At 42.0% G+C, this 25,288-nt stretch overlaps 1 protein-coding gene across 5 annotated transcripts in view; it reads left to right on the top strand.

Annotated features, from left to right (window-relative positions):
* LOC127002795 (neurotrimin-like) overlaps positions 1-25,288 on the top strand; it is a 176,029-nt gene that overhangs the window by 18,906 nt on the left and 131,835 nt on the right. Inside the window, exon 1 of one of the 5 annotated variants that reach the window (XM_050868999.1) lies at positions 5,043-5,161. The exons of the other annotated variants lie outside the window; for them this stretch is intronic. The gene's annotated coding sequence lies outside the window, so the exon portion shown is untranslated. Of the gene's footprint in view, positions 1-5,042; positions 5,162-25,288 lie in introns of those variants that run through there. 5 annotated transcript variants of the gene reach the window in all.

Raw genomic sequence — 25,288 nt, 5'->3', positions numbered from 1 at the left:
TCGACCCGCTCAAGTGGCAAGGTTTTAAATGCTGTTATTGATGCATCGCCATGAAGCCCCCGTCAAGTCTTTGTCCGTGCGGCGTAAAAGCTTTTAGCGTGTTGGGTCTGATCAAGTATCGATTGCCAGCCGTGCTCTTGTCCTTTTGTCACGGGGGAAGTTACGCACACACCGTCATTACCCAACAACTTACGCAACACCCAGCCACACCCACGAACACACGCACTCACAACTACACACATATTCCCATTGTCTTAACTCAGCCCCGCCAAACTTTCAGGGTGAGGCGGTGGCCGAGTGGTCAGCGTGAGGGCGTGGTGAGCCCGGGGGGTACCTAGGTTTGAGTCCCACCAATGCCCTCTGACAATTTCCAACCATTGCTGAGTGTCGCATCTGCAGTCAACCCTAACTTCAGCGACTTTGGTCAAGAGGACCACAGGGGGACAGCATGGGCCAGGCAAGAGTCACGCATCACGGCAGCCACTATAAATAAAATTCGCTTGATACACTAACGAACCGGGGCCATCCAAGGGACCCCTCAAGACAGCCTTCCGGCGCTATAGGGAGGACATGAAAATAAAACCATCTCATATACACACGGACAGGTTCCAAAGACAGCCAACAGTATGCCAGACACTCCCTCGGCAATACAGTCGGTTCCCACATCCCTCATACACAGACCACAGACCATGCAACACATACCCACACAGCTAACACCCACCTAGAACATACACAAACACAAACAAACTGACAAACAAACATTCCGCATGGGCACTTTTAACCCCCTCACACACACACCTTTCTCTCACATACATAGTCATTCCCACACACATATTTGTACCTTCCAACCCTTTCAACCACACACACACACACACACACACACACACACACACACACCAACTCACCCACTCACACACCTACTCAATCCTAGCATCCTGACACACACACACACACACACACACACACACACACACACACACACACACACACACACACACACACACACACACACACACCGAACCGCACCCCCCCCTTCCCCCACACATCCATACAAAGTCTCACTTCGTATTCCGCCCCGACGATCTCTTTTTCCTCTTTTTCCCGGCCCCGCACGAGGTCTAAGGAAAATAATCTCACGAACGATAGTTTAGGGCTTCGAGGAAAAGGTTCGCTCACAAGCCACCTCGGTAAGTGACCAACCGGTAAAGGGAAACCCGTCAAGACGATTTACGTTTTCTGAGAAGTGTGGAAATGTGACAGACCCGCTACAACGCAATATTATGGATCGCTGACTTTAACTATGGTTGCAAAAGAGAAAATAAATAGAACGATACCAATGAAATAGATTAATAAAACGGTAATCATGAGCAAAACAACAACGGGGCAGTTAAAAGGAAGAAACGAAGGCGAAATTTTTAAGGAAGAATGCTAAAAAATGAAAACAGTAATATTGAAAGAAAACGAAGAAACAGGATAATAAGGCAATCAGTATAAATCAACGGTAAAAACTTAAATTACGAATGAAAATAAAATAAAACTGTAATATTGAAAGAAAACGAAGAAACAGGATAATAAGACAACCAGAAGAAATCAACGGTAAAAACTTAAGTTACGAATGAAAAGAAAATCAAACTGTATTATTGAAAGAAAACAAAGAGGTAAAAAAAAAAAAAAATAGGGCAGTCTACAGGAAAAAACGGAAGTGAAAATTTGAACTAAGAAGACTAAATAATAAAAATGTAATATTGAAACGAAAACAGAGGTAAGAAAACAGGTAGAAACGAAAGCAAATATAGCAAGCAATCTATCCACCATCTAACAGGCAAAGATTTAGGCAACAGAGTGGTAGCCTAAACATAAACACTAATATCATACTAATATCATACTTACATGCCCTCATTCTCGCCACACTTCCCAGACGACCCACCCATTGATTCACTAGACTAATCTTCTCATTCTTTGACCTTCCACATCCGCTCGGACAAAAGAGGTAAAGAAAACAGGAAGAAACTGAAACAAAAATACAATCCCATCTCTCCGCCATCAAACAGGGGAGACTTAGGCAACACATTGGTAACCTAACCACAAAAAGAACCTAATATTGAAAGAAACAGAGGTAAGGAAAAACAAGGAAACAAACATTAAGAAACGGAAACAAAAATCCGATCCCATCTCTCCACATTCAAACACAGGATGACTTAGGCAACACACTGGTAACCTAAACATAAAAACCTGAACCAAAGTCAACAGAAAGCGAAATTGAAGGAGCCGGGAAAATTCACCTGAGTTTTAATTGGAATACGGCATGCAGACAGGTGCGCTGGATCAACAAGAGAGGCCTTTGTCCCACCGTGTTCACCTGTAATTGCTGAACAAGAAACCTTTGATCCCTTTAAAGAGGCTGAGCTGGGCGAGGGAGAGACAACACGTGCAGTATTCATGGTATTGCAAAGTCTTAAGGATTCTGAGATCGAAGAAGAATGTGGACAGGAGGGAAGTACGGATTGTGATGTGTGTGTGTGTGTCTGTGTGTGTGTGTGTGTGTGTGTGTGTGTGTGTGTGTGTGTGTGTGTGTGTGTGTGTGTGTGTGTGTGTGTGTGTGTGTGTGTGTGTGTGTGTGTGTGTGTGTGTGTGTGTGTGTGTTTGTTTCAGGGTTTACTTTGATATAGTTAGCCCTGCCTCCACACAAACCGTTTTCTTCTCTATAGTTGCCAATGATCTCCAGACGAGTTTAAGTTAAATTCAATAAACGCATCCACCAAGCAGTTTTATGATGCAGGAAAGCGACGGAAATAAACTAACCAAAACCTAAACTTGTATTTCAAAACACGACAAGACTTTACAGACACCATACATATAAAACGACACCAACGACAAACAAAACAAAAACCTAAACTTGTTAACCAAAATGACGAAACCTTAATTTACAGGGATCATACAAGCAAATCAACACAACAAAAGTAACCAAAAACTAATCCTGTAAACCCAAAAGACGATATCTTAATTTACAGGCACGCATGATCTCGCTCTCCTGCATCATACAACTGCTTGGTGGATGAGTTTATTGAATTTATCTTAAACTCGTCTGAAGATCATTGGCAACTATAGAGAAGAAAACGGTTTGTGTGGAGACAGGGCTAACTATATTAAAGTAAACTCTGACACACACACACACACACACACACACACACACACACACACACACACACACACACAAATCCTAATATAGTAAAGCAAACCAACAAATACCTTTACATTGCGGGGACTTGTATAACGAAAAGACGACTCCTTACTTTACAGGGATACCTCGAAAACAAAACACTAACAAACCCTAATATAGTAAAGCAAACCCAAAACTACCTTGCATTGCGGGAACATGCTCTGCTAACGTTACTGTGGCCCGCAACGTTGCCCGCCCGCCTCAGGTTATCCAGGGCCGCTGTGTGTGTGTGTGTGTGCTCCCATCCCGCTAAGCCCCCTAAGCCACGTGCTGACAGCCAGACCTTACTGATGGAACTTGAATATGGATCCGCGGGGGCTGTGCTGACAAGGGAAAGACGTGCCCCGCGCAGACGACTCCTGTAGCCTAGATCCGCTGAAACCAGTGTATCCAAGGGTCGTGTTCTTGAACATTTCCAGGCACACATATCGTCACCCTCATAAAATAATCGCCTAAGTCATTTTTCAGTGATTTCCAGGTTTTTGTTTACATCAATTTTTCATCATGTGACGCCCATTTTTGTATAGTTGCCTTCGCCATTCCGGGTTTGAGTGTTCTAGAATTGGCCTTTTCATTTCTGCCTAAATCTTAAGTCAAATGAGATAATGACAGTTCTTTTCTGATTTCCTGTAAAGTAGAAAATAATGACTTAGGCGGTTTGTTTACGAAGGTGACGAATAAATTTGACAAGGGTTTCGTAGTCGTTTTTTTGGCATTTCCAGGGGTAGTTTGATGACCCTGGTGATAGTCTGACCCTTCCTCTGTGCAATGAATGTGAAAAAAAACACTTGTGAGAATCCGATTAATCTCCTTATCGACCTTTGGGAATAGTTAATGTGAAAGGCGGAAGCGTCTAAAATTATCGACCAAAGACCTATAGTGTATCATGTTTTGGACTGCCCGATGTATATGTTCAATAAGAAAGAGGATTGGCTTAGTTCAGTATTCTCGGACGCTTCCTTCTCTCACATCAACTATATCCAAAGCCCCAAAAGGAGATCAGTCGGGTTCTAATGAGTGTTTCTTTAGGTTCACGGTACGGAAGAAGGATCAGACTACCGCCAGGTCATTAAACTACCCCTGGAAATGCTCCCCACACAACTCCTACGAAAGCCTTGTCAAATAGGTGAGCTTGTGCGCCGAAATGTTGAAGAATAGGGACCTTAGTCACGAGGTGAGTTTGAACAGAGGGTAGTGGTAGTAGGGATGTTTTGTTACGCCGTGGAGGTGATTAGAAATACGTTCAAATAGGGGAATATAGAAAAGGGGCGGGGCTTAGTAGCGGGGTTAATTTGAATGGAGTATTGTGGTAGTGTGATATTCTTGAAGTAATAATGTTTTGGTTTCTTGTGGTTAATGTGTCTTGCTGCTTATATGCGATTTAATATACTATAGTTTTGTTTACATATTATTGTCAGCGAAGGTACCATTTCAAAAGTATGCAGTGTTAGTATATGTATGTATGGAGAGAGAGAGAGAGAGAGAGAGAGAGAGAGAGAGAGAGAGAGAGAGAGAGAGAGAGAGAGAGAGAGAGAGAGAGAGAGAGAGAGAGAGAGAGAGAGAGAGAGAGAGAGAGAGAGAGAGAGAGAGAGAGAGAGAGAGAGAGAGAGAGAGAGAGAGAGAGAGAGAGAGAGAGAGAGAGAGAGAGAGAGAGAGAGAGAGAGAGAGAGAGAGAGAGAGAGAGAGAGAGAGAGAGAGAGAGAGAGAGAGAGAGAAAGTTAAAAAGGATGTCAACAATAACTGGTAACTTGCTCTCATCATTCTCAAGGCCAACGTTACTTCACTTCACTTTAGTTTAGCCTGTTGTCCACGTTACACAAAGAATAAATATTAGTCTAGCAGGGAGAGTCAAGGGACATACATCGCCCTCGCTGTCATACTGTTGCGTACTGATGTTTCTAAAGACCGGGTTACATAGACGACACAAGTTCAACGTACCAGGTAATCTATTGTAGTCACAGCACATATAAGAAGATCGTTGTTCCTTTGTATGTCTAGTGTTGAAGATCCAGTTATTTCTAAGATGTGTTTAACTACGTATGTTGTGAGGCTTTCGTTGGTTTCAAGGATTACGTATCTTTGGTTTGGCATTCGTGTATTAGCGAGGAGAGTTTTTTCGAGGCTAACTAAACGGCTTTCTACCCTGCTAAGCTTCACGTAATGGAGGGCTTAACCACCACCACCACCACCACCATTTTTTCTATTGAAACCACCACTACCACCACCACCACCACCACTACTACTACCACCACTACCATCACATCCACGCTAACCACCACTACCACTACTACTACTACCACCACCACCACCACCACCTCTCGTTAACAGAGTCCCCTTGTTTGTAACTTTTTGCAAGCGCAGTAAACAGATAGTGAATGTGTTAGTGCAGCTGCCATCTTTATTACGAGAGAGAGAGAGAGAGAGAGAGAGAGAGAGAGAGAGAGAGAGAGAGAGAGAGAGAGAGAGAGAGAGAGAGAGAGAGAGAGAGAGAGAGTCATCATCGTTCTATGCTTGTAAGATAGAAAAGTGGAAGAAAAAAGATAAGAAGATACAAGGAAAAGGAAAAGAAAAGAAGAATGAGAGGAAGAATAAGGAAAAGAAAAAGAGGAGAGTGAGGAAGAAGGAAAAAAACAGGAGAAAACTGGACGAGAGAGAGAGAGAGAGAGAGAGAGAGAGAGAGAGAGAGAGAGAGAGAGAGAGAGAGAGAGAGAGAGAGAGAGAGAGAGAGAGAGAGAGAGAGAGAGAGAGAGAGAGAGAAATTACCCTTCATCCATGTCAAATATTTTAACTGCAATGACGTGTTGAGCAAAAAAAAAAAAGTATTAATATATAACATAACAAAAATATATATTATGCACTGCCATGGCGCTGTCCACTTTAAGAATTACGTTGATGAATATGTGACTGGACGAAACATTACGAATACAAAAGGAAACTAAACATGACACCAACTCACATTGTACATTAAACCCAGATACGACTTAATGAACGTATATCAGAACAGAATGAAGCAAATAAATAATAATGACATTCCCTCACAGTACATTTTAATAGAGATACAATTTAATGAGCGTATATCAGAATAGAATGAACTAAGCCAAAAATAATGACACTAACTGAAAATACATGTCAATAGAGATACAACCTAATGAACTTATACCAAAATAGAATGTACTAAGCCAAAAATAATGACATTAACTGAAAATACAGGTTAATAGAGATACAACCTAATGAACTTATATAAAAAAAGAATGTACTATGCCAAAAATAATGACACTAACTGAAAATACAGGTTAATAGAGATAATATTTAATGAACTTATATCAAAATAGAATGTACTAAGCCAAAAATAATGACACTAACTGAAAATACAGGTTAATAGAGATACAACCTAATGAACTTATATCAAAATAGAATGTACTAAGCCAAAAATAATGACACTAACTGAAAATACATGTTAATAGAGATACAATTTAATGAACTTATATCAAAATAGAATGTACTAAGCCAAAAATAATGACACTAACTGAAAATACAGGTTAATAGAGATAATATTTAATTAGCTTACAGCAGAACATAATTAAGTAAGCGAAATAACAATAATGGCACTCCCTTAAAATACATGTTAATAAAGATACACCCTAATGACCTTACACGAAAACAGAATAACCTAGGCAAAAAAAAAAAATAATGATGCCACTCCCTCAAAATACATGTCATAAGAGATGGAACTTAACGCCCATATAAAAAATATAAAAAAACGAAGAAAAAAACATTCAACTCAAAAAACAAGAAAAAAATAACGAAAGAAAAACCACAAAATTAGGCACAAAAAAAAACAGAAAACAAAACAAAATCAAGCCAAAAAATATCTCGCTAATAAAAAAAGATTAAAAAATAGTAGGTTTTTTTTACATTATTGTTTCCTTTTTTTGCCCTTGAACTGTTTCTTTTCTGTAAAAAAAAGCAAAAAAAGAAAAAGCCTAGTTGAGCATTCCAATTACACACACACACACACACACACACACACACACACACACACACACACACACACACACACACACACAAGAAAACAAACACAAAAACACATTAATCTCACTGTCCCAAACAAACACATGTCAAGTCAACAGTTAACTTAAACCCACTCCCAAAAATATTAACAGCAATGAAAAAAAGAACTCTCCAACAAGACACTATAGAAATAACAGCGAAATCCTAGGTTGCCGAATCCCATAAACTGAAGTATGGAAATAGGTAACTAATTTTGGAGGGAGAGAGAAGGGAGGGGAGGAGGGAGGGCGGGAGGGAAGCAGAGAGAGAGAGAGAGAGAGAGAGAGAGAGAGAGAGAGAGAGAGAGAGAGAGAGAGAGAGAGAGAGAGAGAGAGAGAGAGAGAGAGAGAGAGAGAGAGAGAGAGAGAGAGAGAGAGAGAGAGAGAGAGAGAGAGAGAGAAAGGGAAAGAAAGGGAGAGTAGGGAGGATAGTAAAATGAGTGTGTGTGTGTGTGTGTGTGTGTGTGTGTGTGTGTGTGTGTGTGAGAGAGAGAGAGAGAGAGAGAGAGAGAGAGAGAGAGAGAGAGAGAGAGAGAGAGAGAGAGAGAGAGAGAGAGAGAGAGAGAGAGAGAGAGAGAGAGAGAGAGAGAGAGAGAGAGAGAGAGAGAGAGAGAGAGAGAGAGAGAGAGAGAGAGAGAGAGAGAGAGAGAGAGAGAGAGAGAGAGAGAGAGAGAGAGAGAGAGAGAGAGAGAGAGAGAGAGGAAAAAAACAAAAAAACAAATGCAGAGAGAGAGAGAGAGAGAGAGAGAGAGAGAGAGAGAGAGAGAGAGAGAGAGAGAGAGAGAGAGAGAGAGAGAGAGAAAGGGCAAGAGTGTGACAGACAGCGACAAATGGTGGGGAGGGTGTACAGGTCTCTCTCTCTCTCTCTCTCTCTCTCTCTCTCTGACTCTCACACACACACACACATCACGGTATAAGCCAGTTACTTTTTATCAACATGAACTCCGAAATTATATTAACTTCACGCCTTTAACTGTCCGTACACATAATAGACGTGACTGGCTATATTACTTTATGTTCTTTAGACTGTATGGATGTAATTATTAAGTGAAAACTGATCTACATTCCTCCCCGTGTGTGTGTGTGTGTGTGTGTGTGTGTGTGTGTGTGTGTGTGTGCTCGTAATAACAGTCTATCACATCGTAATGGACGCGACATGAACAACACAGGAACTGAACGTATGAAGCGAACCGTTACGATGGGAAATTATGGTGTTAATAATAAATAAATAAAATAATGATAAAAATAATGATAATAATAATGAATGGAATAAATGAAATCGAGACGGAAAAAGCACAAGAAAGATGAGGAAGGAGAAGAAAATGGTAACCTTCCTCCACTCGACGATGGTTTGAAATATTAGCGAGCGTTGGTGGGACTCGAACCTGGACCCACAAGCTCACTACGCGCGCACGTTCACCACACTGCCACTAAGAACACACACACACAAAACAACAAAGCAACAAAAAACAGGAATAAAACCATAATAAAGAGGAAGAAATCATGGAAATATGAGAGTAACACATTTCCACACACGGCCGGCAAGTTGATACAGCGGCCCCTTCAAATTAATCACTCGCTATCTGCCAATAATTGTGTCGCGCTGCTGCCAACAAATCCCGCCTTTTAGCGCCACGCGGGCCGCTCAGCCGTGGACAAAGGGGCGGAGGAGAGCGCGGGTGGACGGTCCTATATGTATGCTAGTCACTAATGCCTTCTCTTTCTCCTTCTTCTCTTTTTGTTTTTCTTCCTCCTCTTCTATTTTTTTCTACTTCTCCTCCTCTTCTACTTCTTCTTCATGCCTCCTGTTCTTTATCATCTTCCTCCAACTCTTTTTCCTGCTCGTCTTCCTTTTCCTCCTCCTTCTCTACTACTTCTGCTTCTTCTTTTCCTTCTTCTTCTTCTTCCTCTTGTTGTTGTTGCTGTTGTTCTATTTTGAGTCGCAATAATTCCTAAGTGGTAACGTCTTCTATACATTGGTGGCAGCGGTGGGATTGTGTCTCGACCCGTGTGTGTGTGTGTGTGTGTGTGTGTGTGTGTGTGTGTGTGTGTGTGTGTGTGTGTGTGTGTGTGTGTGTGTGTGTGTGTGTTATCTTTTTGTCCCTGCTTGTGTTCATTTGTATGCGTGGAGCTGTTTTTTTTTTCTTTGTTTTATGCGTGTCCAGTTCATACTAATGTTTTTTACCCCTCTTGTGTGTGTGTGTGTGTGTGTGTGTGTGTGTGTGTGTGTGTGTGTGTGTGTGTGTGTGTGTGTGTGTGTGTGTGTGTGTGTGTGTGTGTGTGTTTCTTTTCAGCTTATCATCTTTTTAATTTTGTGGTTTCTTCTGAGTTATCATATTCTCTTCCTCTTGTTAAGCCTTTATCATACATTTTCATCTGTCTATTGTATTTCTTTCCTTCTCCTTTGATCCGTAAAAGTATTGATTCTGGTGTCTGTTTCCTTGTTCGTCTGTCTCCTTTCTTTTCTCTCTCAGAACTTGCATTCGTATTATCCTTAAAAATCCGTATCATTTCTATTTTTTGGTGTTTTTCAATTATATGCAAGGTGAAACATCGTGTGTGTGTGTGTGTGTGTGTGTGTGTGTGTGTGTGTGTGTGTGTGTGTGTGTGTGGGTGTGGGTGGGTGTTTAAGTAAAAGACACACACACACACAAACAGACCATTAAAGAGCAGAGCAAACATACAAAAACACACACAAAAAAACAGACAGCCAGCCATAAACACAGAAAAAAACACAGCCACACACTTTTTCAGACACACAAGACACACACACACAAAAAAAGCGAATAACGACACAGAAAACTCAAGATAACACACACTACAAGCAAACAAAGGAAGGAGGAACTTGAAACATGATGAACGTAAGCAGTGGAGGGAAGGAAAATGATAACCAGATGCAAGACAGACGGCGCCAGAGGAAGATTATGAGGCAAGATGAAGAGGGGAGACGCAGAGAAGATTAACGCGCAGAAGAATAAGCCAGACACATGCATCTTGCCACACCCACGAAGACTGTTGCAAATACACACACACGTAATGCACACACACACACGCGTTTCATATCTGTGCGTGTAGATTGAATATTCGTTACAATAGACACGATATGAAGAGGATAAAAGCATGGAGGAATTGATATATCGTTGTGAAGTGGTAAGTGGTTTAGGAGGAAATGATTGACAACCCCCCAATCCTTACCCCAAGCACCCACTACACATAAACCTCCCCCGCTGAACCTCCCCACCCACAAAAGCACACATACACACAAACACACACTCTCCACACACACACAAACACACACACCCTCATCTCTACCACCCCGAACCCTACCCCCCTCACAAACAGACCCCCAACACCTCCCCTTACACATACAATCTCCCCCGCTTACCCTCCCCACAACACACAAGCACACGTACACATAAACACACACCCTCCACACACACACAAACAACCCCCCTCTCAACTCTACCACCCCCAACCCTACCCCCCCTCACAAACAGACCCCTAACACCCCCCCTACACATACAACCTCCCCTCCCTCCCCGCTACCCGCCCTCCCCCCTCCCACACACCCCAGAATCGTCCATCAGCCTCGCCAGATCTTCCTTCCATCTTTGCAGCAGCGCGGAGGATCGAAGTGATTAAAAATATGATCATTCATTTGTAATGCTATTAGGGGCGGCAGCGAGGGGGCTTAGTGGGCTTAGAGGTGGTGGGCTGAAGGGATGAGGAGGGGGGGGAGCGGGCGGGCAGCGGGGAATTAGGAAAGGAGGGAGGGAGGGTGGGAAGGAAAAGGGAGGAATAGAAGTGTTTTAAAAGAGGAAATGGAAGGGAGAGAGAGGGAGAAAGAGATGGTGAGGTGGAGGGAAAGGAAGGAGGTGGATAAATAACAGGAGGAAGGGAGAGAAAGAAGAAGGAGGAAGGGAGGGAAAGAAGAGGGAAGAAGGGATGGGGTTTAAGAGGGAATGGAAGGGAGAGAAAGGGAAAGAGATGGTGAGGTGGAAGAAAATGAAGGAGGTGGGGAGATAAGGAAGAAGGAGGGAAGGAGGGAGGGAGGAAAGGAAAAGGGAGGAATGGAAGTGGTTTAAGAGGGAATGGAAAGGAGAGTGAGGAAGAGAGGTGATGAGGTGGAAGGAAAGGAAGGAGGGAGAGAGGAAAGGAAAAGGGAGGAAGAGAGAGAGAGAGAGAGAGAGAGAGAGAGAGAGAGAGAGAGAGAGAGAGAGAGAGAGAGAGAGAGAGAGAGAGAGAGAGAGAGAGAGAGAGAGAGAGACAGAGAGAGAGAGAGAGAGAGAGAGAGAGAGAGAGAGAGAGAGAGAGAGAGAGAGAGAGAGAGAGAGAGAGAGAGAGAGAGAGAGAGAGTTAAAACGGAGGTCAAGTTCTGGTCACACTTGATTTATTTGGGTCCTTTTCTTGCTCAAGGTATTGTTTATGGGATCTCTCTCTCTCTCTCTCTCTCTCTCTCTCTCTCTCTCTCTCTCTCTCTCCTCGCGGGAAAGTTATCGGTCTTCTGAGTTGGAGAGGAAAAGTGCGTCACGTAATATGAAGTGAAATGTTTACTACGAGACGAATCACTGCAAAAACTGGATGGCTGAGGACTTTATGTAGTACGGCTTTCCAATGGGGTCACTAAATACAACTTGGTCTATTTATTACTGTAGGTCTTTTTGTCGGGTTGGGGAGGAGGAGGAGGCGGTGGAGGAGAGGAGTAGCAGGTGGAGAAAGAAGAGGAGGAGGAAGAAAAAGAAGAGAACAGGGGAAGCTGAAAGAAAAGAAAATAAGGAATGAAAGAAATTGTGAAGGTTTGTGAAGCGTCAAATGAAAGTGAGAGGCTGGAATTCACCTGAGAGAGAGAGAGAGAGAGAGAGAGAGAGAGAGAGAGAGAGAGAGAGAGAGAGAGAGAGAGAGAGAGAGAGAGAGAGAGAGAGAGAGAGAGAGAGAGAGAGAGAGAGAGAGAGAGAGAGAGAGAGAGAGAGAGAGAGAGAGAGAGAGAGAGAGAGAGAGAGAGAGAGAGAGAGAGAGAGAGAGCACCTGGACGACCTTATGGCTGCCCACAGCTGTCAGTACGCGATGGTTGCGGGCGACCTAAATCAACACCTGGTGGCGAGGGCCTTCACCGAGCTCACAGCGGTGCATGGATTGCACAACCATGTTGAGTTCCCGACACATCAGCGTGGAGGCTCCCTGGACCCTGTGCTCACAGACCTGCCGAGTGACTGCGTGCTGTGCTGCCCACTAGACCGTGTGGGCAGTTCCGACCACAATGCCATACTCACCACCATCAGCCTGGCCCCAGCGTGTGAAGAGGAACACCAGCGAGTCATCTGGCTGTGGGACCGCGCGGACTGGACGGCTGCAAGGCAGGCCCTGGCAGCGACTGCATGGGGCACAGTCCTTAACGGTGACCCACAGCATGACGTCTCCGCCCTCACCATTGTCCTCAATACCGTCCAGCAGCAACACGTCCCCCACCGCACCTACTCAACCAGCCCAAAAGACCAGCCTTGGTTCGGGTACAGGTGCCGTATTGCAGCCGAAAGGAAACACAAGGCTTGGACACGATATAAAAGACACCCCACGCAGGAAAATAAGGCCCAACACAGACGAGCCTGCAAAAATATGACGAGGACAGCAAAGTGGGCAAAAGAAAGGTGGGATGCCGACAGGAGGAGAAAGCTGTCCTCTAACCAAACCGACCCGAAACAGTGGTGGGGGCTGGTGAAGGAACAGCAAGGCCTTACCCCCCAGGAACGTATCCCGCCCCTGAGGAAACCTGACGGAGACCTGGCCATCACCAGCCGGGAAAAGGCTGACCTGCTGGCCTGTCACTTCAGTCAAAAGATGACAACCCAGGAACCAGACAGGCAGCCCCCCACCCTCCCCCAACTCATCGCCTCAAGACTAGAGAATGTGCTAATCTCTGAGGACGCTGTCAGGAGACATCTGAGGGGCGTCAACACCAGGAAGGCGCCAGGCCCTGACAGCGTGAGTCCATACTTACTGCGGCGATGCTCCGATGAGCTCACCCCCCCCCTCGCCCAGATCTTCCGGCGATGCCTGCAGAGCGGGCGTGGCCTGCACAGTGGAAGGAGGCCAGAGTCACACCCGTACACAAGAAAAATTCAGGTCTGAGCCAGGCAATTACAGGCCAATATCACTCCTCCCAATCATCAGCAAGATATTTGAGAGGATCATCGGGGAGCAATTGACATCCTTCCTCGAGGAAAACCACATGCAGAGAGAGAGAGAGAGAGAGAGAGAGAGAGAGAGAGAGAGAGAGAGAGAGAGAGAGAGAGAGAGAGAGAGAGAGAGAGAGAGAGAGAGAGAGAGAGAGAGAGAGAGAGAGAGAGAGAGAGAGAGAGAGAGAGAGAGAGAGAGAGAGAGAGAGAGAGAGAGAGAGAGAGAGAGAGAGAGAGAGAGAGAGAGAGAGAGAGAGAGAGAGAGAGAGAGAGAGAGAGAGAGAGAGAGAGAGAGAGAGAGAGAGAGAGAGAGAGAGAGAGAGAGAGAGAGAGAGAGAGAGAGAGAGAGAGAGAGAGAGAGAGAGAGAGAGAGAGAGAGAGAGAGAGAGAGAGAGAGAGAGAGAGAGAGAGAGAGAGAGAGAGAGAGAGAGAGAGAGAGAGAGAGAGAGAGAGAGAGAGAGAGAGAGAGAGAGAGAGAGAGAGAGAGAGAGAGAGAGAGAGAGAGAGAGAGAGAGAGAGAGAGAGAGAGAGAGAGAGAGAGAGAGAGAGAGAGAGAGAGAGAGAGAGAGAGAGAGAGAGAGAGAGAGAGAGAGAGAGAGAGAGAGAGAGAGAGAGAGAGAGAGAGAGAGAGAGAGAGAGAGAGAGAGAGAGAGAGAGAGAGAGAGAGAGAGAGAGAGAGAGAGAGAGAGAGAGAGAGAGAGAGAGAGAGAGAGAGAGAGAGAGAGAGAGAGAGAGAGAGAGAGAGAGAGAGAGAGAGAGAGAGAGAGAGAGAGAGAGAGAGAGAGAGAGAGAGAGAGAGAGAGTAATTGTGCTGTGTTCCGTCAAGGCTCGAGGCAAGACTCACATCATTGCTCCAAAAACTTCAAGAAATTTTTCCCAAGGTCTCTCTCTCTCTCTCTCTCATCTTTTTTTTCGTTTCCTTCAATATAATTTTGTTTTTTGTTATTTTACTATTTTTCATCTCCTTTTCTTCTTCTTCTTCTTCTTCTTCATCTTTTCTTTTTCCCTTCTTCTTTTCCATTATTATCATCATCATCTTTTTATTCCTCTTCCTTCAGCCTCTAATCCACATCCTAATCCTAATGATCCTCCTCCTCCTCTTCCTCCTCCTCCTCCTCCTCCTCTGTCATTTTTTATTCTCTTTTTCCTCCTTTCATTCATTTTTCTTTTCCCTTCATTATCGCTTCTTCCTCCTCCATGTCTCCTTATATTTTTTCCTCTCATCTACTTTTCTATTTCATTTTTCGTCCCATCCACTCTCTCCACCTTCAACTCCTCTTCTTTTTCCTTATTCTTTCTCAATTACTCCTCGGTTCTTCTATTTTATTCTTTCCTTCACCTTTCCTTTTTATCTTCACCTTTGTCTCTCCCTTCATCCACTTTTCTTTATCTTCCTTTTTTATCTCCTTGCTCCTCCGTTTTGTCACTGTTATTTATTTTTTTGTCTTTCTTTCTTTTCCTTTCTTCCTTATCTTCCTTTTTTGTCACCTTGCTCCTCCGTTTTGTCACTTTTATTTATTCTTTTGTCTTTCTTTCTCTTGCTTTCTTCCATATCTTCCTTTTTTGTCTTCTTGTTCCTCTTCCGTTTTGTCACTGTCATTCATTATTTTATCTTTCTTTCTCTTCCTTTCTCCCTTATCTTCCTTTTTTGTCATCTTGTTCCTCTTCCGTTTTGTCACTGTCATTCATTATTTTGTCTTTCTTTCTCTTGCTTTCTTCCTTATCTTCCTTTTTTATCACCTTGCTCCTCCGTTTTGTCACTGTTATTTATTCTTTTGTCTTTCTTTCTCTTGCTTTCTTCCTTATCTTCCTTTTTTGTCATCTTGCTTCTCTTCCGTTTTGTCACTGTCATTCATTATTTTATCTTTCTTTCTCTTGCTTTCTTCCTTATCTTCCTTTTTTTATCACCTTGCTCCTCCGTTTTGTCACTCTCATTCATTCTTTTGAGTTTCAAATCCTTTCTTCCTTTCAAGCCAATGGTTATCCGCCTCTTCCTTGCTTCTCATTATTTTAGCGGATACAGGACACAAACCAACAAGCTTTTTATTTCTGTTTTTTTTCTCCTTTTTTCATCCTTCTCCTCCTCTTCCTCCTCCTCGCCCTTTTTCCACTTCGGCTGAAGAGGAACACCATAAACTGGCCGAGTGGTTAGGGCGCGGGTGTGGTGAGCCCAAGGACATTGGTTCGAGTCCCACCGAAACACACAATTTTCAACCATCGCCGAGTGTCTGAAGGTTACCCACATGCTGTGCAAGATATGGTGCCACATAGCTTGTGACAATATGCCCATAGAGATGTACAACTACATGATGAAATCGAATCAACAGGTAACCTGGTACTGTATTAATTGTAAAAGAGGTGGGGCCAAACTCCACAAAGCTCTTAAAGAGTTAAGGGAAAGAAACAAGGAGGTGATTGACCGGCAGACTGTGCTTGAAAGCAAGTTTGGAGACGTAGTAGATTATGTTAATGAGCAACGGAATACACTGAAAACTATGGAGACCAGACTGGGTACTGTAGAGGCTCAAGCACTAACTTTGGTAGAGAAAGTGGAAATAAACACTAAGGACTGTGGTAACCTGGAGGGTAGGCTAGGCAATCTCGAGACTAAGGTGGTAATAGTGGAAGACAACTTAAACAAGTGTCTTGACAAAAAAACTAGGGACAACGAATCTGGGACAAATGAACAAGGACCATCACTTCGAGATATAATGAATGAAGAAATGCAACAGTTTCAGAAAAAAGTGGAGGAAAAGGAGAAAAAGTTGAGGGAAGAGGTTAAAGCAAACCAAGATAAAAAAATCAGAGAACTTAAGGATGAGGAAGCCAGGAGGAACAACATTGTAATATATGGTGCTCCGGAGAGTAAGGAGAAGGAAGGATCAAAAAGATGGGATGATGACCATCGATTCATAGTGACGTTGTTCCAGGACACAATGGAATTAGATATGAGAAGCATTGGTCCAAAGAGAATGTTTAGGATGGGCAAATTAGATGAAAATGCTGAGAGACCTAAACCTCTTCTGGTGGAGTGTGATACCTTGGTAGCCAAAAATGAAGTGTTCCAGAATACAAGAAAGCTTTCAGCTAAGGATGAGTACAAGGGCATATACCTGAAACACGATCTTACATGGACCCAGAGGAATAGATTCAAAGAGCTCGTGGATGAAGCTAAGAAAATGGAATCAGAAGATGAGTCAGGAAATTTTATATTCAGAGTGAGAGGTCCACCAGAGAAAATGGTAGTGAAAAAAATAAGGAAATTAAGGTGATTGTCAGAGCTAAAGGTAATAGAAACTTAAAGGAAAATAGGGGTATACTGAAGTCAAATAGGGGAAAACAATTCTCATGTTGGTACACTAATGCGGATATATTGACAAATAAAATGGAAGAACTACGGGTGAGGGTTGGACAAGAAGTGCATACACCAGATTTTATAATGATTAATGAAGTAAAGCCTAAGAACTTTAGATATATTGTAACAGAGGCAGAACTTAAAATAAGAGGGTACAATATATTCACTAACTTATCTTGCAATGATGGAAGAGGGATTATAATTTATATTAAAACGGGTATGACAGCAAGAGAAGTGATATTTCGGACAAACTTTCGGGAGTCACTATGGGTTGAGTTACAGCTTGAAAAAGAAGATGTGCTTCTCATAGGATGTGTCTACAGAAGTCCTATTAGTGACCAATTAAACAACGGTAATTTAAACGAACTTTTAAGAAATGTCTCGGAGTATAAGGCAACTCATACTCTTATTACAGGATTTTAACTATCCTAAAATAAATTGGGACAACTGGACAACAACTGGTGAGGAACATAGTGAGGAATTCAGATTCGTGGAAACCCTCAGAGACACATATTTGTTCCAACATGTTACAGGACCTACAAGAGCGAGAGGGAGTGATTGTCCAAAACTATTGGATCTTGTCCTTTCCAATGAGGAAGGAATGGTAGAAGACATGAAGGTATCTTCCCCGCTAGGAAAAAGTGACCATAGCATCCTAGAATTTCAGTACAATGCCTACACAACTAATAGCACCACACTCCGAAAAATCTTCTTATATGACAAGGGTGATTACAATGGTATGAAAGAGGAAATAACTCAAGACTGGAAGAACTCAATTCTATCTTTGAGAGGAACTGAAGAGAAATGGTGCTTATTCAGAGACAAGCTTAAAAATCTGGAAAGTAAGTTTGTACCAGTGAAAATGTTTAACGAGGACAATGACAGAAAGGAAAGACATACCCTCTAGACCGTGAAACTCAAGAAGCTATAAGAAAAAACACAGATGTTGGCAAAGATATTTGGAGACACGGGAATCGGATAAATACCAAATATTTGCTCGCCAAAGGAATAAAGTAAAGAAACTAGTTAAAAGATCACAGAGGATCAAGGAGCAAAGAATCACCAGGGAAGTAAAATCAAACCCTAAGAAATTTTGGAGATATGTCAAAGATAAATTAAAAACGAAGACGGGAATAGGAGAATTGAGGGAAGAGGTAAGGGGAAACACAGTATGCCAGATCAGATATTGACAAGGCACGAGTGCTCCGAATTCTTTGATAAAGTTAATACTGTTGAGCCTGACATAGGAGACAATCAGGACATAAAGCTTATTGACACAACAAAGATCAGACAAATACCTGACAGCACACTTCACATAGATGAGGTGAGAAAACAACTACAGAAACTCAAAACTGACAAGTCCCCGGGTCCCGATTGTATCCACCCAAGAATCCTGACCGAGTTGAAAGATGAGCTGGAAGATGTAATATTGATATTTTAACTCGTCACTGCATGAAAGTAAATTACCAAGTGACTGGAAGACTGCCAATGTTAGCGCAATATTTAAGAAAGGTGACAAGACTGAGCCAAGTAACTATCGACCAGTAAGCCTGACTTGTGTGGTGTGTAAGATTATGGAGGCAATTGTGAGAAAGTAATGAAACATTTGATGGAGCAAAAGTTACTATCATACAAACAGTTTGGTTTTATCCCAGGACGATCCACGGTTCTACAAATGCTTCATGTGATGGATGAGTGGACAAAAATTTTAGATGAAGGAGGTGAGGTGGACGCGATTTATATGGACTTCCAGAAGGCCTTTGATAAAGTGCCTCATCAACGTCTCTTGAAGAAGTTAGCAAACTATGGGATAACAGGCAGCATACACCAATGGATATCAGGTTTTCTAAAAGAGAGAGAGCAGAGAGTTCACTTAAAGGAGTATATTCTAAATGGAGTAAAGTAGGAAGTGGAGTGCCACAAGGCAGTGTGGTGGGACGAGTCCTTTTTGCCCTATCTCTTAATGCCCTGCCAACGACCGTTAAATCAAGTCTTTATCTATTTGCGGATGACACAAAAGTGTACAGGAGGATCGCATCACTACAGGACCAGTGCTTACTGCAGGAAGACCTAGAACACCTCATGAAGTGGTCGGAAGATAATCTGCTGCCTTTTCATCCGGAGAAGTGCATACACCTCAAAATACACAGCAGGCATCGAGCTACAAGGGACACATCATACTATCTCGGAGGGGAAGGGCCAGATAGACAAGAGGTTAAGAAGGTTGCGAGAGAGAAAGACCTGGGAATTACTACTGACGAACTTTTGTCATTTGAAGGTCACATGTCCGAAAAAGTCAACAGAGCCAATCAGGTAATGGGGCTAATACGACGTACATTTGCTGCTCTGGATGTTACTACTTTTAGATGTCTCTTCAAGTCCATGGTAAGACCTCATCTGGAATATGCACAACCTGTTTGGTCTCCCTACAAGAAGAAGGACATCTGCACAGTTGAAAATGTTTTGAGGAGAGCCTCTAAGTTGGTACCAGGGATGAAAAATCTTTCATATGCAAATCGTCTGAAACAGCTAGATATACCAACAATGGCATACAGACGAGCAAGGGGGGATATGATTGAGGTATATAAAATCCTCAATGGAAAATATGATGAGGAGGTAACCATACATTTGGAGAGGCACACAGGACCAACACGAGGAAACAACTTGAAACTTAGTAAGACTAGATCTAGGACTCAGAAGAGGCAAATGTTTTTCAGCTGCAGAGTTGTGGACGCCTGGAATAGTCTTCCTAATGATGTCATAGAGGCAGTGAGCATAGCATCCTTTGAAAAGCGATTGGACAAGTTTTGGGCGGATCAACCAATCAAGTACAATTGGGAGGAGAAATTAATAACCACCAGTGCCCACCACCGTAGTATAAGTTTAAACAGTGACGACACAGAGGATCTGGATATAGAGGCCTAGTAGGCCTGCGTCCAGTATTTCCGTAAGGTTCCGTAAGGTAAGGTTAACTTCGGCGACATCGTTCAGGAGGAGCACCGGGGGGCAGCATGGGCCAAGCAAGAGTCACACATCACGGCAGCCACTATAAAAAAAATTCGCCTGCGCCACTAACGGGCTGGAGCCGTCTAAGAGGCCATACAAGCAAATCTACCGGCGCTATATGCAACACCTAAAAAAAAATAATAAATAAATAAATAAAACGTAGATAAAGAAACCACTATTATTATTATTAACATTATTATTATCATTATTATTTGTTGGTCCTAAGATTTTCCAGTTCTGTTCTCTTTCTTATACTAATTCATTTCTTAGATACTTACTTTCTGCTTTCTTGATTTCTTTTTCTCTTTCTCTCCTTTCCTTCTTTCTTTCTTTCTTTGTTTTCTTTTTTATCTTTCTCCTTGCTTCCTCTTCTCTGTTTCTTGCATTCTCCTTTCTTTCCTGCTTCTTCCTTTATATTTTTTTTTGTCTTTTTTCTTCCGTCCCGCCGCTCAGGACGGTAAACAAATGTTGTCTCTGCATGATTTACCCCGCTGACATTTCAAACGAGGCTCCTGATCTTTAAATTCGCCATGTATGAGTGTGTTTGTGTCTCTCTCTCTCTCTCTCTCTCTCTCTCTCTCTTAAATCAAATAATAAAAACATCAATCAAAATAATAAGATAAATAAAAACATACATCTTCTCATAACATCTTTAAAATCTTCTTGAAGTACTTTAATTCCATCCTTATTATATTTTCCTTAAACCCTCAAACCTCAACAAGGACCAAAACCCCCAAAATTCAAACCACCCAGAAGGAAATGAGAGGAGGGAAAGAGAGAAGAGATAAAAAGGAGAGAGGAGAAAGAATAAGTAAAAAGAGAAGATAATGAAATGAATAAAAAAGAAGAACGAAGAATGAAAGAGAAGAGAAAAAGGAAAGAGGATAATGAAAAAAAAAATCATCCCAATACCTTTTTTTTCCTTGGGTCCAAAAATAAATGATGTATACTTGATAAAAAGGGGAGACATCATCCTTATTAGGCGGGACTGAGGCTGGAGGACGAGGACGCTGAAGGGACGAGGGAAAAAATAATAAATAAATAATAAAAGTTTGTGTACAGTATTATTTTTTGGGTTGAATTTGAGGCCTCGGAAAAGATAGGTTCGAGAAAATAGGTCCATATATTATCATTGATGTTGTTGTTGATGGTTGTTGTTGCAGTAATGGTAGTAGTAGTAGTAGTAGTAGTAGTAGTTTTTCATTATCATAATTCTAAACATAACTATCTCTTTTTTCAATCAATATCTTTAGTCCCAAAAATTAGAACGCATAAAATTTGTGATAATAATAATAATAATAATAATAATAATAATAATAATAATAATAATAATAATAATAATAATAATAATAATAATAATAATAATAATAATAATAATAATAATAATAATAATAAGAAGAAGAAGAAGAAGAAGAAGAAGAAGAAGAAGAAGAAGAAGAAGAAAAAGAAGAAGAAGAACAAGAACAAGAACAAGAAGAACAAGAACAAGAAGAGCAAGAAACAAGAAGAACAATAGGAAAAAAAAGAAAAATGAGAAAGAAGAAAAAGAAGAGGAGGAGGAAGAAGCAGAAGAACAAGAGGAAAAAGAACAACAACAACAACAACAACAACACCATCACTACCACCACCACCACCAACAACAACAACAACAACAACAACACCACCACCACCACCAACAACAACAACAAGAAAAAGAGAAAAGAAGAAGACAAATCACAAAACCACAAAACCAGACCACCCCTTACCAAACCACAACAACAAGACGAAGCAACATATCACCACCACACCAACACCAACACACATCAACACCACAACCTTCAGAGCCGAGACAAAGAGGAACCAGCAGAAGATTAATTGGACCCCCATGTGTAAGGCTAGTTAATCAGGCCATAGTTAGCATTTGCATTATTTAGACCAAAAAACAAAAGTAGGAAGGAACGATGTGATAAGGTCGCTCGCTGCATCGTTCTAGTTTCAATTATTTTTGTAGTTGTGTTGTGTAAGTCATCTGGTTGGAGAATTCATGAGGGAGAGAGACATGAATAAATAAAGGGGAGGAGGGCAGGAGAAACAAGAAAATGAGGAGGAGAGAAATAAAGAAAAAGGAGGAAAAGAGAAGGAAGGAAATAATCGGGAAAGAAGAAAGAAAGGAGAAGCAAGAAAGGAAGGAGGAGGAGAGAAATAAAGAAAAAGGAGGAAAAGAGAAGGAAGGAAATAATCGGGAAAGAAGACAGAAAGGAGAAGCAAGAAAGGAAGGAGAGGGAGGAGAGAAATAAAGAAAAAGGAGGAAAAGAGAAGGAAGGAAATAATAGGGAAAGAAGAAAGGAGAATGAAGGAAAGGGAGAAAAAGCAAGAAAGAAAGGAAAATAAAAGAAATATAAAGAGTAAACGAAGAGAATGAAAGAAATAGTGAGAAAGACGCAAAAAAAGAAATGAGAATGAGAGATATGGAGGAGAAAAGAAAAAGAAAGAGAGAGGAAGAAGAAAAAAGAGAAGGAAAGAGAAAGAAAGAAAGAAAAGAAAGAAGGAAAATGAGAAGAGTGAGAAGGTAAAACAGAAGCGAAAAATCTTCAGGAGAAATAAACGGAAAAAAGCAGGAAAGAAATTGGAAAGCAAGGACAAAGATAAAAAAGAAAACAAAGAAAGAAAGAAAGAAGGAAAGGAGAGAAAGAGAAAAAAAAATCAAGAAAGCATAAAGTAAGGATGATATAAGCAACGAATCAGTATAAGAAAGACAACAGAACTGGAAAATCTTAGAAAAATGTAAAGAGAATACCTGAAGAAATACCTGAGATACTTTGTTCACCTGGCGAGAAGGGAATGCGGCAGAGAGTCAATCAACAGAGCCTGAAGACCACCTGAAGGGAAGAACATTGAAGTGAAGACAGAGAGAGCGAGGTGGAGAGATGGACTTCAGGCGGGGTTGCAAAATAAGACCAACGTATGAAGATGCAATAGACGGGAGTAATACTAGTAGGGGACTCGTATATGGTGTCAAATACTCTTGTGGGGAGGATGGAAGATAAATATAGGTCTTCTAGTCCTCCTATCCTGTCACTCAAGTCCCCTTTCTCCAATCCTTTCGCTGTCAAATCTTCTTTTTTGCAACTTATTTCTCTTCCCCTTGTTCTTCCTCTCCTCCTATCCTGCCATTCACGACCCCTTCTAAAATCCCTTCGCTGTTTCTATTATGCTATCTAGTCTTCTTCTTTGCGTTTCTCTCTTTCTATACTTTCATTCACATCCTCTCCCTCCAATCCTCTTCGCCTTTCTCTCTTCCTTCTTCCTGTATACTAATAAAGCCAAACGGAGCTTTCAAACAAGTCTTGGGGGGCCTTTTTAGAAACTGCACAAACAGGCGAGAGAGAATTGCAGGATTGGTAACACTGACAGCGAGTTGCAAGTCATGTCAACGCAAAAGCCTCACCTCAAGTCAACGCCTGGTGTGAGTGTGGTCTGCGCCAGGGGTAGATTACAGGCTCATGTCAACGCTTTTTCGTGCATGTTTTGTGGGTCAGAAGTAACAAGCCAAGCACATCAGGACTGCTTAATGTCAGGCCCCTTTCACCCCCACTCCTCTTCTTCCTTATCCCCCCAGAGGCTGCCTTCGAACGCGTGACCTTTTGCGAACTTCTGCATGTTACAGCCTCATGAAGTATTCCCGACCAGATGACAGCGAGCAGCATTCTCTCGTCTAATAGTTGAGGAAGCGGTTCTTTGCCTTTTGCTACCAAGCCCCTTACAGGAATGTGTCTTTTACTGCACGCCCCGTTAAAAAATCTGTCCTTCACTCCACGCCCCCTTAAAAAATCTATCCTTCACTCCACGCCCCCTTAAGAAATCTGTCCTTCACTCCACGCCCCTCTTGCATATGTATAAATGTAAATAAAATTCCCTTGAAGATGAAATAAACAATGGTAAGCCTGAGAACATCATTTAAACGATTCGATACGTTCCTCTTTTTTTTTAAACTTATCAATATTACGAACTCCAACTTTTCCTTCAGCGCTCATCTCGCGTCCCGCCCCAGGAAATTACTGGGTTGGGAACAAACAAAGAGTGAGTAAGAAACAAAAGCCCGCTAATCACTGGCCTTATAGAAGAGTGTATAGATGAGAGAGAGAGAGAGAGAGAGAGAGAATCAATTTCGGGAAGAGAAGACTGTAAAAAAACACGAATGAGGAAGTGAAGAGAAAACAAACGAAAATAAATAACTGAGAAACAAAATCCTACTAAGCACTGCCCTTATAGAAAAGTGTAAAGATGAGAGTGTCCAAAAGAGAGAGAGATCAATTTCGGGAGGAAGATACTCTAAATAAACACGAATGAGGAAGCAGAGAGCAATCGTTTCAGTCTGCGTCACTCTTGCGGCTGAAACCTCCCGAAGAGTGACAGGTCCAGTCTACACTTGAGGCTTAAATTACGTTTGTTGTAGCGCCGGAACAGAGCCTCGGTGAAAAGTGCAGTGCTGTCGAGAATAACCTTTTGCTGTTTTCGCCTCATTTTACGAAAGTACTCAAAGTGGAACTGAATTACGACTCAACGAAGGCTAAGTCAATAGAAGCAGAGTAAATATATGCCCGGACTGTCACTCTCCCTCATCATAATCATACTTTTCAAACAACTACCTGAAGATCCAATCCCATAGTTTTCTTTTTAGAGGGGGATTGAGTACCCTATATATTCGCACTCTGCCAGATGTCGAACTGAAGACAATAATAATTCGAGGTCAATTTTAGTGTCATATCGTCCCTTTTCATATACATTCGTTTAAACCACATTCTGAAAATCCAATCCCATAGTTAACTTTCTCCTTAGAGGGGGATTTAGTGACATACCAATTCACACTCTGCCAGATATCTTGTGTCCAACTCAAGGTGAAATTTCGTGGGTCCAGTGATATTTCGTCCCTCTTCTTTGTCTCTATAATTTGAGGTTGAAACTCTTACTTCAGAATGACAATGAGTGAAAAGAGAATGATTTAGTACCACACCAACTCAACTATTCCTATATATGTGTGTGTCGAACTAAAGGTACAAATTAGCGAGCCAGTCCAGTGGTTTTTCGTCCGCCTCTCTCTTTTTTGTCTGTCCTTTGAGGTTGAAACTCTTACTTTAGAATGACAATGAGTGAATAGAGAACCATTTAATACCACACCAACTCAACTATTCCTATATATGTGTGTGTCGAACTAAAGGTATAAATTAGCGAGCCAGTCCAGTGATATTTCGTCCCTCTTCTTTGTCTCTATAATTTGAGGTTGCACACCAACTCACCTATTCCTATATATGTGTGTGTCGAACTAAAGGTACAAATTAGCGAGCCAGTCCAATGGTTTTTCGTCCCCCTCTCTCTCTCTTTTGTCCGTCTTTTGAGCTTGAAAATCTTACTTTAGAATGACAATGAGTGAATAGAGAACGATTTAATACCACACCAACTCAACTATTCCTACATATGTGTGTGTCGAACTAAAGGTACAAATTAG

The sequence above is a fragment of the Eriocheir sinensis genome, chromosome 24 (assembly GCF_024679095.1).
Source record: "Eriocheir sinensis breed Jianghai 21 chromosome 24, ASM2467909v1, whole genome shotgun sequence".
NCBI classification, from domain to species: domain Eukaryota; kingdom Metazoa; phylum Arthropoda; class Malacostraca; order Decapoda; family Varunidae; genus Eriocheir; species Eriocheir sinensis.
The sequence above is the reverse complement of the archived record's forward strand: the minus strand, read 5'-3'. Positions and strand labels throughout refer to the sequence as shown.